At 41.7% G+C, this 12,660-nt stretch overlaps 2 long non-coding RNA genes across 3 annotated transcripts in view; one reads left to right on the forward strand and one right to left on the reverse strand.

Annotated features, from left to right (window-relative positions):
- The window catches only part of LOC148116585 (uncharacterized), a 74,089-nt gene extending 67,586 nt beyond the window's left edge, over nucleotides 1-6,503 (reverse strand). For both annotated transcript variants that reach the window (XR_015731126.1, XR_015731125.1), the window contains exon 1: nucleotides 6,270-6,503. This is a non-coding gene — a long non-coding RNA (uncharacterized LOC148116585). The remainder of the gene's footprint in view (nucleotides 1-6,269) is intronic.
- Nucleotides 1-12,660, forward strand: part of LOC148116586 (uncharacterized) — a 71,016-nt gene that overhangs the window by 36,177 nt on the left and 22,179 nt on the right. The gene's annotated exons all lie outside the window — the stretch shown is intronic.

Below are 12,660 nucleotides of genomic sequence, written 5' to 3' on the forward strand. Positions count from 1 at the left end.
ATTAGAAGAAAAGAGAACTAGACAGAGAGGAGAGGTTGATGAATGTGCTCTGAGGTTGGGGGCTCTTGTTCTGCACCCCTCTTTGTCCCCATAATGAGTTTGCAAAGACCAGAAGGCCTGTAGAGCTGAATTCTAATGAACAGAAGGAAACACCAAGCAAGTTAAATTTTCCAGGAATCTAAAGACTCAGCCAGATAGCTGTGTTTAAAGAGCTTCCTATCATCAATCTGCGGATGGGCAGAAAAGTATGCCAGTGTGCTTTGCATTGCCCTCATTGCTAGACCCTATTCTGCCTCAGGAAGAAGGCTCGCAAGTGGTGCAGTCCTTATGGGCAAATTAAAGAAAACAACTGGGAATTCCCCTAGCTTCATTTCAAATCCATACCCGGCATCAGTGGAAAAAGCAACCAATCAACTGGGCTCTTTTACATGGGGTTGGGCTGGAATGAGTGAAAATAGGCTGGGGCTTGGAATAGACAGGTTAGACTCCTAACAGGTCCCAGAAGCAAGATGCTCCACATCTGGAATTGGGGTATCTTCAAGGAGGGGGTCAATAATGTTTAAATGCCAAGCATGACCAGCCTATAAAAAATAATTAAAAAACCCTACCCCTTTTAGACATGATTGCATGCATTGCAGCAGAGGTGGGCTTCAGCAGGTTCTGACCAGTTCTGGAGAACCGGTAGTGGAAATTTTGAGTAGCTCGGAGAACCAGTAAATACCACCTCTGACTGGCCCCACCCCCATCTATTCTCTGCCTCCCGAATCCCAGCTGATTGGGAAATGGGGATTTTGCAGTAACCTTCCCCTGGAGTGGAGAGGGAACGGAGATTTTACAGTATCCTTCTCCTGCCAGACCCACCAAGCCACGCCCACCAAGCCATGCCACGCCCACCAAGCCACACCCACAGAACCTGTAGTAAAAAATTTTGAAACCCACCACTGCATTGCACACATATAAAAAGGAGCAGAGGTTTGAGCACCTGGCTTTGATACTTATACACACATATACACATACACACCACACTTTGTGGATACTGCTATCTGTGACCGGCCATTTGGGCTATTTCTGAACAGAGATATACTGTTTTTTGAAAAGAATGTTAGACCCAAACCCAAAAATGGCTCAGCTGACAGTTGGCTAAGTACATAGGAGAAGTTCGAAATAGTGCTGCTCTAGTACCTTAGACAGTTAAAAACTATGATTATAAAAAACTTTGTTGGCAGAAGTAATGGAAAACCTGCAATGCACAGGATCCAAAACAATAGCTGACAGAACCTGACTGTCTTTCCCAGTCTGCCTGGGAAAACGTCTGTTCTGCCCAAGGCTGCCTTCCTGGCAGATGGCAGAATAGGAGTCGGATTAGTGTTCTCTCAGGAGAGAGCAGTAGTTTTCTCTCACAGGTCTAGCACTTTTTAAGGTCTAATAAGCCTGGATAAAACCTGACAATGCTTTGGAACATGATGGTCAGATACTGTCTGAGCAGATACTTCTGCATAGTTTGTATTCCTATCTCCCCTGCAGCCCAGGGGAGATGGCCAAATGGCCAGGGAGAGCAGTGACCTAGAGAGTAAATATCCCCTCAGCACAGTGGTGGGTTTCAAATTTTTTTACTACTGGTTCTGTGGGTGTGGCTTGGTGGGCATGGCATGGCTTGGTGGGCGTGGCAGGGGAAGGATACTGTAAAATCTCCATTCCCTCCTCACTCCAGGGGAAGGATACTGCAAAATCCCCATTCCCTCCTGATCAGCTGGGACTTGGGAGGCAGAGAATAGATGGGGGCGGGGCCAGTCAGAATTTTTACTACCGGTTCTCCAAACTACTCAAAATTTCCACTACCGGTTCTCCAGAACTGGTCAGAACCTGCTGAAACCCACCTCTGCCACAGCAGCAAGTACAGTGCACCTGGGCAGATCCATGCTCCTTATTACATTATCAACTACATCACTGAACCATGGTGGCACAGTGGTTAGAATGCAGTATTGCAGGCTAATTCTGCCAACTGCCAGCAGTTCGATTCTCACTGGCTCAAGGTTAACTCGGCCTTCTATCCTTCCAAGGTCAGTAAAATGAAGACCCAGATTGTTGGGGGCAATATTGTGACTCTGTAAACCATTTAGAGAGGGCTATAAAACATTATGAAGCAATATATAAGTCTAAGTGCTATTGCTATTGCTAGTTTTACTCATAATTGGAGGATATGCAGCTTTAGGACTTCTGGGAGTTGTAGTCAATTTGGAGAGTAACAAATAGTGTTTGTTCAGATCCACCATGAAAAATAACAGACTGACTGTAGAATAAGCTTACATTATATTCTGTGTGGCACACATATGTAACTGTGTCATAGGAGTATATAAGGATAATACAATACTTCTTATTGTTTTTCTGGGTTACTTTATGCCTATATTGGGGCAGGAAATAATTGGTTATAGTCATGCCTAAACAGCTAAAATAAAATTTGTCAACTAGTTCTGAAAAGCAGTTTTGTACTGGAGTTTGCCTTTGAATTTCCTCTGTTGGAGAACTGCCACTTTCACAGCAGAAGTGGAATGAAATCAATTCCCATTTGTTTCTAAATGGCTATTAGGTTATGCTTGTTTTTGGTTTGGTTTTCTTCCTTCCTTCCTTCCAGTGGTGGGTTTCAATTTTTTTTACTATCGGTTCTGTGGGTGTCAGAACATGCTGAAACCCACCTTTCCTTCCTTCCTTCCTTCCTTCCTTCCTTCCTTCCTTCCTTCCTTCCTTCCTTCCTTCCTTTTTTTTTTGCATTGAAATCAATCTCTTTTTCTGATTAAGAATGGCAAATGAAAGCACACTGGACAATCAGTATGTAAATAAGTCTCTGATACTGTTGCTGATGCTAATAGGGCCAACATTATTGCACAGGCAGGATTGAAAGGGAGGGAAAGTTGTAACAAAAATGTTTATTACTATTCTTCTTTTCCTGAGCTGCCTACTTTTCTATGAGCTTTTTCTTTAACGTCTAGTCGTGCACTATTTCATAATTTTTTCCTGTCACTTGAAATAAAAAGTTTGCACATTGAGAAAAAAGAAATAAAAACAGCACAGGGAAAATAAGTGTTTCCAGAAAAGAAAAGATAACAAAATTCTATTGGGGTTCAAGCCAGCAATCTTCTATTTTCAAAGCAAATGTTACAACCATTGCACCACTGTAGGAATACTAGTACAAGGGTTACACAGAAAGATTGTGGTAACCGTTGACGCCGCTAAGGGGATATTTGTGCTTCTACAAAAAGCCAATGGACTGCTGGAGCTATTATGGCTTCTAAAAGACCACTAACCCAAATGGACAGGAATGTTCAAGACAACATAAAATCCAAAAGAATATTTGAAAACCACGGCAGGAAAACATTCCTAGAGGTCCTGTTTACAGTGTTTCCACACAGCAACATTAGTCATTCCTGTCCTTGATAAATAGTTGATCGCCAATTCAAGCAAGGAGGTAACAGAGCAGTGTGGATAAACCTCTTATTATCTATTTTAGTTCATTAACTGTAATATGCAAGAGCCGAGTCCTACAATTCTTAACTGTAATAACTGTAACTGTAAAATATGTAATTGAGGCCTTCTCTGATAAGCAGTAAGCTGTGTAGAGACAAAGAATCCATGGCTACAGACAAAGAATCCATGGGGCTTAGGATGGAAACTTTGAATATACAGAAGTAGCCATTGACTTTTAGCTTCAAGGTGATTATCTCTGCACCAGTGGTGGGTTGCTCCTGGTTTGGTCCAGTTCTTGTGAACCGGTAGTAATGGCGGTGGGAGGCTCCGCCCACCCACCCCGATGTCATCACTGACGATCTGAGCATGTGCAGAAGTACACACGTGCACAGACTTGTCCTGTTGAGGGTGAGTTCCATGCAGGAGAAACACAAGTTGTTGAACTTGCTAACATTTCTTAAGGGCTTCCTGTCTTTAGGTCTAGAGGATGGCTTCATTAGAAAATGACATGCCCCCCCCAATCTTCCTCCTTCTATCTTCACAATTAATTTTTAAATTGTTTCATCCGTTTTAAAACTGAACTCCATTGTAAGGTGTGCTAAGTAAAATTGCTACACTTTTTCTGCTATTCCACAGCAATTACTCCTCTAGGAGCAATTTTCTAGGAGGAAAGGGGTAGCAGTGGTTGACTGGCATTCTGGATGGAAGCTCCTAGAGAGGTTCAGAGTTGATCCAGCTTATAAGGAAAAATGTCAGAAAATATTGTTTAGACTTCCTATTAACTGGATGCATTTATGGAAGGAATAGGACCAAACCCATTGAGAGAATCTAGAGACAGATGCTTAAGACCAAAGGATGTGTGAATTTGATGGTTCCATGCTCTGACAAAAAAACCTGCATATCTGAGTTTTCTACCCAAGAGAGGAAAAGGAAGAAGCTGAAAGTATTAGCTTTTAGAAAAGCAAAAGAGAAACAGAGGGAGAAATGAAAAGGAATCCTGCTGCCTCTGCTCCTACTGTCCCTAGTGTTCAATAGACTAAAATGAAGAACTGAAGAAGTTTCTTGAATGAGAAGTGAAACATCTTCAAGAAAAAACAAAGTCCAGTTGCTTTTTGAAAAAGTACCTTTGGGACAACCATGACCTGGATGACTGAGAATCTCAGTAGACATTTATCTATGCAAAATGGATATATCCAATGCTTCTAGAGCAGGGGTGTCAAACTCGCGGCCCACAGCCCGGATGCGTCATGCTGGCCACGCCCACGCCCAATTTAGCAAAGAGGAAAAATGTCACAATACATCATGTGTACCGCCGTGACGACGCAAGTTTGACAGCCCTGTTCTAGAGGTACAAATCCAACACAGTTGAAATTTTAGTGAGATCAAAGGGATGCAGGGGGTCACAATATAAAGCAGAGGTGTAAAACTCAAGGCCCGGGGACTGGATTCGGCACCGAATGCCGAAGAGAATGCTTAGATCTGGCCCATGGGGCTGCCCTAGAAACAGAAAAGGACTGGCCCGCAGTGCCTCTGCCAGAGAAAATGGAGCTCACAAGGGCTGCGGGTGGCCCTCCCGAGCTCTGTTTTCGCTGGCTGAGGGTTACCCGATGCTGTTGCAGCCGAAAATGGAGTTTGGGAGCCTGTTTTCACTGGCAGAGCACTCGGGCCACCACAGGCGCCCCTGATATGAGGGATGTCGAGCTGGCCAGGGCCCCCGGCCATACACTCCTGCCCCCCCCCCCGAGGTCAAACACAACCCCGATGCGGCCCTCAATGAAATTGAGTTTGACACCCCTGATATAAAGTATGTAATAGAAAGTGCAAAAATACTGAAAGAAATAAAAATATATTTTAGGGGCCCTCCCTTTTGTAAAAATAGAGCCAAATTATGAGTTGGACAATGGGAATGGCCCCAAATCAGTTTGCAGAGAGGCTGTTCCTACCTGAATTTCTACAGGTTTGGGCTTGGTCCAGAGATGTGATGGTGGGCAGTGGATGTAGGATGTATATTCATGACTCACTAAAACTGGCTGAAAGATTTTGGAGTGAATAATTATACAGCTAAGACCTACCAGAGAGCCCCCTTTTTTTCTAAGAAAATCTTGAAACTTTTGGCCATAAGAATTTAAGAATTAAACAAGTAATAATCAAGATGCCCAATTCTATGGAATGACCACAATAAATATTACTTGCCCAGAATCAGACTTCCTTTATTTAATAGTCTTTGGAATCAAAAGCAACAATTGTTACTCTCAACACCTTTTTTATTGTTGTTTTTAGGTCCCACAATAGGCTCTTTAAATTCTTAACTTAACCGCTTAACTAAATTAGTTTATTTCAGGAAATACTTCAAGCATGTTCCCTTTAGTACTGAAAATAATTACCTATTTTTAAGGGCCACTCAGATTTAATATAAAAGCAAGCTTTTCCTATGGTAGAAAACATATTTATCTGATGAGTCATAACTAGACCAGCAGATAGATTTTGCCTACAGCTGAACATAGGATAAATTTACTACTCGTTTATTTAGCCAGTTCATTCCTGTTTTCTCGGGTCACCCGTAAAATGATACCATGAGCTTTGCAAATGCTTTCCAAACAGCTCCCATTGAACATTCAGGACAGTCTCATCTGACTGTGCCTTCATCATAAAAGACCTACAGCAGTTTGTTTACATTTCCAACACCCACAACTTAACAAAGGCTCATGAGAACGCCAAGAACTTGCTGGCCTGAAAAAAGGCTCTATCATTTCAGCAGGATCAGAATCAGACATGATTTAAGTATAGAAATAACAAGCAAAGCTTACCTTAGGAAAAAAAAAAGTGGGGGGAAAGCCGCCAATGATTATTTTGATAGATGCAAGTATTCTGTGCAAAACGTACATTTTGAAAGAACAGTGAACTGTTGAACTGATCAATTTTTGCACTGGGAATTTTTGCTTCCTTGAAACAGCTTTGATACGGCAGGAAATTCCAAGCCACAGTTGTTAGAAGACTCCAGCCCATTTTTTGCAAAGATATGAGAGAAGAAAAAGCGGATAAGTTAGGATAACATTATATGTATATGTTTCCATACCATAAACATCTGCAGTCCTAGACAAAATGCCACCAGAGTGAAAGAAGCTTATTCCCCCCCCCACCCCCCCAAATGTGGGAAAAAGTAAAAGGAAAGTTTATTATTCATCTTGGCAGCAATAAACTTTCAAATCCGCTTGGTTACTGATTCTGCTAGAACAACAACAACAAAAACCCCTGGAAAATATTTAAATAATTCTGCCCAAGACTTAATGGAAACAATGTTTGTTCAAATCTTCAAAGAAGATATGTACATGCAAAGCAAGACAAGAATCATTCCCAAACAATGGAAAGATCGGTTAAAGAATCTGGGTGTATTTTCACTTCAATTTATTTGGGCAGCATATAAATTAATAAATAAATAAAATGGAAGAAATGACCAAGGTAGAGACAGTAGCAGTCTTCAAACATCTGGACAGTTAATACATAGGATAGACAGTGGACTTTTTTTCCTACTGACCCAGTGGCCAGAGTCAAAGAAACAAATACCAGGCTAAATACCAGCAGGAAATTCCTGACTGCATTTGCTCTCAGCCAGTGGAACAAGTAGACACATGGTGAGTTCTTCTCTTGAAGTCTCCAAAAAGTAGTTACTTGTTCATCTATCTGAGTTACTGTACAAGGTCCTGCACTAAATAAGCTGTCCTAGACAGTGGTGGGTTTCAAATTTTTTTACTAATGGTTATGTGGGCGTGGCTTGGTGGGCGTAGCAGGGGAAGGATACTGTAAAATCTCCATTCCCTCCCCAATCCAGGGGAAGGATACTGCAAAATCCACATTTCCTCCTGATCAGGACCCAGTTGTGGGGGCAGTAAGCTGACTTTGTATAAATATACAAAAGAATGAAGGCTGTTGCTTAGCGCATTGTAAGCCGCCCTGAGTCTCCGGAGAAGGGCGGCATATAAATCAAATTAAAATAAATAAATAAATAAATAAATAAAATAAATCAGCTGGGACTTTGGGAGGCAGAGAATAGATGGGGGTGGGGCCAGTCAGAATTTTTACTACCAGTTCTCCGAACTACTCAAAATTTGAGCTACTGGTTCTCCAGAAATGGTCAGAACCTGCTGAAACCCACCTCTGGTCCTAGATAAGTGTTACTCAACCTTGGAAGAGGTGTGGACTTCCAGAATTCCCCAGCCCAAAACGCTGTCCTAAATGATCACTGAAATTGCTTCCAGCTCTATAATGCTGCAAAATAATATGGATTGATTGCACCCCAGAATACATAATGAGACTGTATGCGCCATCCACCTGGAGACTTTGAACCTGCAACATTGTTATATAAACAGTTTTACCATTTCTATGAATGTTGGAATGAGAGCTACCCAGGGAGAACTTCCAGTAGATACAGTTGGATTTATTTTTGGGTAAATATACTTAGGATCAAGCAGTATAATTTATATTTAATGTATCCAAGTCAGGATTTTCCATTTTTGATCCATTGATAATATTTAAATTAAGGATATGGAGGTACAGCAAGCCGCTACCAATTAAAAAGAATATTTGAAACATTTTAACTCTGTAAATGCAGAAGGCAAGTCCTTCTTTTTTACAGCATCATCCAGCAATTTTAAGCTATTTAAAAAGTAATAATTCCTGGTGTGTCATTATTAACATTAACAAAATTAACAACTTGAAAGGAAAATGTTCTAAGTTTCTCAGAGGACCTGGTGCAGATGGACACTTGAAGAAGTAAGATTGGCCCCTGGAGTGACATAGGATAGAGTAGGGGTGTCAAACTCGCAGTGTCATATTGTTGTCATGTGACGTATCGTGACTTCCCCTTCTCTAAAATGGGGGTGGTCATGGCTAGTGTGTGACGCATCTGGCCCACAGGCCGCGAATTTGACACCCCTGGGATAGAGGCTCCAGGAGTGGCACACAGGATAGTGTAGGAGATGACCAAGCTGAGCCCGAGGGAGAGATGAAATACCTCATCAGTCATGAATCCCTTCGCGCCCACAAGAGATCTAAGTCCAGCCCATCTTGAATTCCTTCTATCCTTATCTTCCGGAAATTTCAGAGAGTAGTTGGCAGAGAGTAGTTCAGATTCTTGTAGAGAGCTCAAGCTTACAATAAATCTTTATACCCATTTGAACTATCTGGCTCTCCTGATTTTCCTGACGCTTGACAGATAAAGGATCCAGGATCAAGAAGTGGCACATAGGATAGAGAACAGGACACTGTCCTACTGTGGACTTTCTTAACTTAATGTATCCAAGGCTCTGTTATCTGCAGCATGTCAATAAAAACAGGCAAAATTCCTTTTGCTGAACTTCCAACATTTTGGTGTAGCTATCATTTAGAAACAGTTTTATTAAATATGGCTAGTGTTCAGTGATGGGTATTGCTTAGTGCAGGGATGGAACCTAAAGAGCCTAAACACAAATAGTTCAATCTTTTAAGAAAGAGAAGAAAAGAAATGTGTCCTGGATTTTTAAAAAATCTTATTTTATCTGTAAAAGACAAGAGACCTGTTTTCATGGGCATTTATCATGCTGCATTGCTGGGACTGATCTAAACAATTTTGTTGTCTGGTTCTCTGGTTCTCTTTGGATGGGATCGAAAATTAATCAATACTCCTTAAAATACTTTGAAATGTTTCAGAGGATGGGAAATTGGTACAGCACTGCTGGAATCACCCTGACTTTGGATAGAACTGGGGAAAGCCACATTACCAGCACAACTCAGTGTAAGTATTTCTAGGCCAAAACTTCTTTTATAGTGTGAGAATCAAGAACACATAAGTCTGCTACTCTGCCAGCAATAAATGCAAAAAGAGGCTTCTTTTTTCATATTATCTTACACAAATGCTTCACTCAAAATAGGAGCTCTCATTTTGACCATGATGATAATATTCAGATTTTCTGCTAATAAATCTTGGCACTGAAAATTAAAAGATGGAGGGTTACATCTGCCAGGGCCCAGAGCACTCACTACACCAGCAGTCTTCAAACTTGGCAGCTTTAAGATTTGTGGACTTCAACTCCCAGAATTCCATGCTGGCTGAGGAATTCTGGGAGTTGAAGTCCACAAATCTTAAAGTTGCCAAGTTTGGAGATCCCTGCCCTACCCCAAACCACTGTTATCTTTAGAGATGCCAGAGACTGTATTGGAGCTACGTTCTCCCCTGAGCTGAGCAAAGATGCTATGAGAGTTTTAATGGAAGGGACTTGCCATGGGAATATTTCTTCTTCGCCACTCACCATTTCCTTGTTGATTGGCACTTTCCTTAAGTTATCTCCAGATCTCCAAAGTGGTCCTTGCCCCACTCAACCAGTGCTCTTCACCTCCTTTGCCCATCCATGGAAGAAGAAGGCAGACATCTTCTTTTGCACAGCCAACTTATCTTTGTTGAGCTTCTTTCTTTTCAGAGTCAGATTTTGCTGCTTGAGGAAATTGATGTGAGTTGGTGTGTGGGCGGGATGGGAGATAGAGAGTAAGAGAAACAGGGAGCCACATTTAGACTGCATGAGTTTTTCAAGCATTCCTCTTAAATGTTCTTTCCATGAACCAGAGTTATTGCAGCGGTTGTCTTAAGCATTCAACCAGGGCCAATGAAAAGCCAAAATAGTTTTCTGGGTGAGAACTGATTATGAGGCAATCTTGTGGCTGCCTCATTTGTAAGATCAAGGCAGAGTTTCCTGAATGAGTTTTCTCTTTAAATGTGCCTGCAAGAGTTCCCCCCTCCCCTTTTGTCTTTGGAGAGCCCTCAGCTGCAGGTCTCCGTGGTATTAATCATTCAAAGCCAGTCTGTCACAGCAACTGTGACTTCCTTTCTGTTGACCCATAATTATGAAAGAAAACCCTCTCAAGGTGCAAAGACACAAAGACTTCATAACACCAGCAGCTTTCTCATTAACCTATCTTTTGCAAATCCTGAGTTCTCATCGTCGAAAATTAAATAACGAGACCCTGTTGCTAGACAATATTCCATGAATTTCAGATCATTTGGGGGGATACATGCTTCTTGATTTAATGACTTAGCTGGGTGGAGTTGATCACCGCTTGGATTTTAAGCCAAAATAAATTGCAGAAGGCTGGAATAATTGATATTAATGCAAACACTGATTTTCCAAAGTTAAAAGAGATAAAATGTCAAACACAGAATTCAGTTCCAAAATCCTATTAGGCAGGATTTAATTTCCAATGCTGTGCCAAATTCCATAGTTTGCTCACTGAACAAACCACAATTGGCTGGGGTCACACAGTAAACCAAGTCATGAACTATGGTTTCTAAATCACAGTGGCTAGGTTTTACTACATTCTAAGAGAAATCAAAACCAACCACATTCTGGCTTAGCAGAACATGTGAGTCAGATGTTACACACATTTATTTCTCGTGAAATTTCTCAGTATTTGAATTAAAAAATATTTCCCATTCTCGTTATTAATAGGCCATGGGGACATACCTACACTTTTCTTTTCAGAAAGATTATTGGGCAATTTATGCAGAATAGGAGTTGCAAGACAGCTACAGAAAAATTAAAAAACTTTTTTTTTCATTTAAAAAAATCTATTTTACTATAACAAAGGTGATATTTAGCCAGTTCAGACTGGATTGGGCGAACCAGTAGTGGTAACTGTGGGTGGGCCCACCTACCTGGATGTAATGCCGTCCTATTTAGCCATGTTTTCAAGGCTGGGTGCATGTGTGAAAGGCGCGCGCAGCAAGCGTGTGGAAGGCCGGTGCATGCATGGAAGGAGCATGTGCACGAACGAAGTGAGCGTGCGTGTGCGGGGCAAACCGGTGGCAAGAACATGTGAAACTTATAAGGCATGTCATCACTGAGGTCAGCATTCGCCCCCTGCCACTGCCAACTGAATGGGATTAGAGAAAGACAAGATGTCAAGTGATGTCAGATAATGTGATTTGTTCTATTATTGCAACACTGGAGAAATTGGAGGCAGCAATCAGCTTGAGTTTACTGATTGCCTAACAGCTTCACTGGGTGTTCAGACACTGCACTGTGCCGAGCAATCATGTAAAAGAACTTCACAATATTTTCATTGCTAAATTATTGAATTGCCATCAGGAGAGTTTTAGATCCGCACTGAAGGACATTTCCGATGAACTAGACAAAAGACTTAGCCAGTCTGTTCTGTCCCAAAACACTACAAACCCTCTGTATTTAAATCAATGATTCCTTTATTAGGAGCGCCAGTAGCCCCAGCATAAAGTCTCTCTCTCACTGCGGGCTAACAAGTCTGTCCAGCAGGGAGATGAATAGTTGTCCGCCACATCTATTCATCTCTGCCCCCTGCCTTTTATCCCCAGAGCTAGGATGGGCCTTCGCTAGCAGCAGTGGCTCTTCCGTCCCAAGGATCAGCCCACAGATTTCCACTGCTCTGCTCTCCTCTGCCTTCTGTGCATCTGCACATCTGGCACTGGACCAGTGGTTCCTCCTCTTCCTCATCAGCCACCTCCAGACCTGGAGGCTGTTGACTCTCCATCTGAGGGCTGGCGGACAGACCAGGTTCTGCCTCTGTCTCTCTTTCTGACAGCTCCATTCCCTCTTTTCCCTCAGAGCTCTCAGGTTGCCTTGATACTGACCCTCACTCCCATGCCTCCTCCTCCTCTGATTCGGGTGCTGGAGGTGCCAGCGTCTGACCGGCCACAACACAGTCTCTGCATCCTATTTATTTAGTGGTCAACCAAATGGTTATTGCTTCTAATATTCAGCATTACTTACAACCATCAAAACTATGAACCACTATTAGCTTCATTGCTCATGAATATACTGTATGTATATCCATGTTGGAGGACATATCTGTATGCTGGAAAAAGACAATTTCCCAATTTAATAGAATCTTATGGAAAAATGTGTTTCTTCTGGTCTGTATCACCCATCATTTAGCTTAATGAATGATCTTGGGTTTTAACATCTCCTTTTCCATTATCTGTCTCATGTCCTCTTATTTACCACTTTTCTTGAAGCTAAAAAGACCCAAGTACTATAACCTCACCTACTGATGATTAGTCATTGTGACTGATTTTTCTGTACTAATCCCACCTTTACCATTTAAATTAGAAATGTAATGACCAGTGTTTTAAATACTACTACAAATATTGTTACCGTATAAGCTTGCCTAAAGTCAAAATGATCTTCGCACTTTAAA

The sequence above is a fragment of the Pantherophis guttatus genome, chromosome 1 (genome assembly GCF_059756535.1).
Source record: "Pantherophis guttatus breed Tessera chromosome 1, ASM5975653v1, whole genome shotgun sequence".
Lineage (NCBI taxonomy): Eukaryota > Metazoa > Chordata > Lepidosauria > Squamata > Colubridae > Pantherophis > Pantherophis guttatus.